Raw genomic sequence first — 4,473 nt, 5'->3', positions numbered from 1 at the left:
GAAACCCCATCTCTACTAAAAATACTAAAAATTAGCCAGGCGTGGTGGCGGGTGCCTGTAGTCCCAGTTACTTAGGAGACTGAGGCAGGAGAATGGCTTGAACTGGGAGGCAGAGATTACAGTGAGCTGAGATCGTACCACTGCACTCCAGCCTGGGTGACACAGCGAGACTCCATCTCAAAAAACACAAAAAAAAAAAAAAAAAAAAAAAAAAAAAGCTTCAGAAAAATGTCATAGGTTTATCTGTGTTATTCCATGGATTGCTATTGTCCACTATTACTGCTCTAATTCAAGTCTGACTACCTAATGTTTAAATATTCCCTTAAATAGTAAATACATTTTACCTCAGGTCTCTCCTTTGCTCTTTCAGTTTTTATATAGTTCTGAAAACCTGAAGAAATGCCATATATAGTTTTTCTGATAAAACCAGCATATCTCATATCTGGAAAATTCTCCCAACCATTTGGTTCAAATGGGAACTTTTACCTACTTAGAACCCTCTGTCTTGGAAATAAGAACTTAATCTAAGCTATGCTTAGGCCAGACACAGACATCTGACTCAAAGTGGGCAAATCAATACCCATTCCCAGGCTAGTGACCTGTGTTTCCTTTTTAATAGTGAAGATACGAGGAACTAGAGCTTTTGGTAGTCCTGGCCATTGTTGTTTTAAAGAAACTTATCCGGTCTACATATAAAAGAAGGATCATACAGAAATGACAGACAAAGGAGTGCAGTGAAAGGAAAAATGAAATGGGTGAGGGACAGAGAAATGAGAAAGAGAAAGAAAGATGGTCAGAGTGATGGATGGAGAGAGGAAAGGATGGAGGGAAAGAGAATGGGGATAGGGAAGAGAGATGGTTCAGTGAAATTTCCTTTTTGGCTTAAGAATTTTTCTAGTTAGGTTTATCTAATTTGTAATTGAATACGTTTTCACAATTACATCTCAATTTTCTGGAATTTATATCAATATTCCTACAGTACTCATAATAATTATTTTCTTTTCTCTTTTCTTTTTTTGAGACGGGGTCTCACTTTGTCACCCAGACTGGGGTGCAGTGGTGTGATCATGGCTCACTGCAATGTCAACCGCTGGGCTTAAGGATCTGTCTTAGCTTAAGGATCTGCCTTAGCCTCCAGCAAAGCTAGAACTACAGGTTCCAACCACCACGTTCAGCTAATTTTTTTTTTTTTTTTTTTTTTTTTTTTTTGTAGAGACAAAGACTTAGTATGCTGCCTAGGCTGGTCTTAAACTCCTGGGTTCAAGCAATCCACCTGTTTCGGACTCTCAGTGTGCTGGTATTATAGGCATAAGCCACTGCACCTGACCTATGATGTTCAAATAACAGTTTCACTAGCATGTTATTTTGTGAGATTTATATTACTGTTTTTATTTTCAAATTAAATTTATCCTTTAGTCACAAAGAATTACTGAGCAATGATCTCAAGTATTTTTTAGCTTCACAAAAATTCAGGCTGGGCGTGGTGGCTCAAGTCTGTAATCCCAGCACTTTGGGAGGCTGAGGCAGGCGAATCACAAGGTCAGGAGTTTGAGACCAGCCTGGCCAAAATGGTGAAACTCTACTAAAAATACAAAAAATTAACTGGACATAGTGGCGGGTACCTGTAGTCCCAGCTACTTGGGAGGCTGAGGCAGGATAATCGATTGAACCCAGGAGAGGGAAGTTGCAGTGAGCTGAGATTGTGCCACTGCACTCCAGCCCTAGCGACAGAATGAGATTATCTCAAAAAATAAATAAATAAATAATTCAATATTTATTATGTGAATAAAGAATTTTTCACCTTAAATATCTGACCTAGGACCTGCAATTTGAAAACAAATTAAAATAATAATCTTGCTGAAAACTTTATTTCTCCTTTTATGTAATACCCCATCTTAATATTTTCTAGCTGTAGCTTTCCCATACTTTCATTCTTATATTATTGGTCTAACTTCTAAATTTTATATTAGCAAGATAATTTTACTTGCTTATACAGAGTATCATCACTTTCTTTCTGAGACTTTCAAATTAAATAGTGTTCTGTTATAATGAATCATGCAGCAGAGTAAATTACTAACTTACATATGAATCTCATCGAATTAGTAAAAAGCATTGAACAAATGAGCAAGCATATTAACTGTTTTAACATTTTGTCAGTTCTGTTCAATTAAATACCTGATTATGGCACGCAAAATGGCAAAGTTTTTAAAATGCTAAAAGTTGTAGTGTTACTGAGAAAAAAATATCAAACAGACTGTTTTCTATTATAATTGTAATTTTGTCACCTGCAGTATGTTTTTCTCCTTCCAATGAATTCTGTCTAGTTTAACACATAATCATTTTAAGAACTAACAATAGAAGGAAAGAAAAGTAAAGGCCTGTCTGATTATCAATATAGAAAATTGTCATTGGTGATCATTCCTAGTGTGATACATTAGGATAGATGATAATGTTCATTATAGTAAAGGTAGTATTATTGTTATTAGAGATGATTTAATTTTTACAAATGAAACATAGGTGAATAAGCAACATATTTCTTCTTTGATCAAAATAATACTTTCTTACTTTTCATCTGGTTTTAGCCATTTTTTTTCCTTTCTCCTTTCCACTCTTTTTCCCTTTTTCCTGTCCCTTCTTGCCTCCCACAAATGTTTATTGTGTGTTCTCTCTGTTTTTAGGGCTCTACTAGAAGAAGACAAGTTAGTAAGAAATTGTAAACCAAGCCATGGTCTCTTATAGGGTAAGTACTTGGTTTTAAGATTGCATACATTCATACATGAAAGGGTCCAAATTATGTGTACTTGATGTCAGAAAAGGTGACCCCAGGAAAAGAAAACTGATGAATAACTAGTGCACATAAAGAAAAAAAAGGTGAGCATGGTGGGAAAATATTTCCAGAGAAGAAAATATCATTCTCTAACATAATGAGATGTGCTGGAACATCATGAACATAGCACCTATTAATGGTAATAAAAATAATTCAGAAATGTACTTAGAATGCTACGCTGAATCTTGATCACAAAAAACTTGTAAATCATGTTAAGAAATTTTGACTTAGAACAATTTAAGGGTTTAAACAAGAGACTGATATGGTCAGACTTGCTGATAATTACTTTGATAATTACTTGATAATTACTTTGGCTACCGGGTAAAGGATAGATAAAGGATGAATTGAGTGGCTGGTGTGGGCTATTAGGTCCAAGGATACCAGTTTGAAGGATTTTGTTGTCTCACCAGTTTGTAAGTGTTACAGTGGTCAGAACAGAATAGTAGCCACAGACATTGAGAAAATAAAAGAGCATAGGAAGAAATTTTAGAGGTAAAATTAATAGAAATTAATAATTGTATTAGGAATTAAAAATAAAAACACCAATGAATCCAAAATATATACTTAAGTTTCAGTGCCTTTCTCTGTCATAAGGAGCACTGAAGGTAAAATAGTACAGTAAATAAAGTGTATATGAGAATGTGACAGCAAACATGTAATAAGATTTAGACAGAAGAGTAACATTGTATAGAGCATAGAGATAAGTAAACATCATGGGAGAGTCTGCATAGACATACCTAGAATACCTAATGTCCAAGGTCTAGGCCAAGACAGGATAGAAGAGGTCAATAGTATTCTTGACAAAGATTTCAATCTATGTGAGTGTGTGTGTGTGTGTGTGTGTGTATTATATATGTTCAGTTTATTTTGGCTTAATTCGAGAGTTAAGTTCAAAATTCAGTGTCTATTATTAGTGTTTGTTAAGTAATAGAAAACAAAACACACTGGAACATGAGAGGGAAAACAGGAATCACAAAGCTAATCAGCCACACTGAAGTCATACCATTGATCAAGTAACATAACCACTGAAGGTCTTTTCATAGCACAGAAGAAACTAACAAATAGCCTTGAAAACAGGATCTGGTCATAGATTATTGTAGTTGAAAAGGCCGGGCCGGGCGCAGGTGGCTGACGCCTGTAATCCCAGCACTTTGGGAGGCCGGGGTGAGTGGATCACGAGGTCAGAAGTTCGAGACCAGCTTGGCCAACATGGTGAAACCCTGTCTCTACTAAAAGTAAAAAAATAGCCAAGTGTGGTGGCGCGTGCCTATAATCTCAGCTACTCGTGAGCCTGAGGCAGACGAATCCTTGGAACTCAGGAGGCGGAGGTTGCAGTGAGCCAAGATTGCACCACTGCATTCCAGCCTGGGCCACAAAGCAAGACTCATCTCAAAAAAAAAAAAAAAAAAAAAAAAAAAAAAAAAAAAAAAAAAAAGGCCACATAAGTGAATGAGCACAAGGCAGTGAATCAAACTTTCTATGTAATACCAGAATATCTAAAGAATCTTGATATTGCTAGCCTGTATGTGTTTTATTTCTAAAACCTATATCTACTACATCCAAAATTCCTCCCAATTATAACTGGAAATGCTACCCAAAACAAAACTTAAATTAATTTGGTGAATTTTTTTTTTTTTTTATATAAA

The sequence above is a fragment of the Rhinopithecus bieti genome, unplaced genomic scaffold (assembly GCF_001698545.2).
Source record: "Rhinopithecus bieti isolate Rb0 unplaced genomic scaffold, ASM169854v2 scaffold_32950, whole genome shotgun sequence".
Lineage (NCBI taxonomy): Eukaryota > Metazoa > Chordata > Mammalia > Primates > Cercopithecidae > Rhinopithecus > Rhinopithecus bieti.
This window is presented reverse-complemented; position numbering follows the sequence as displayed.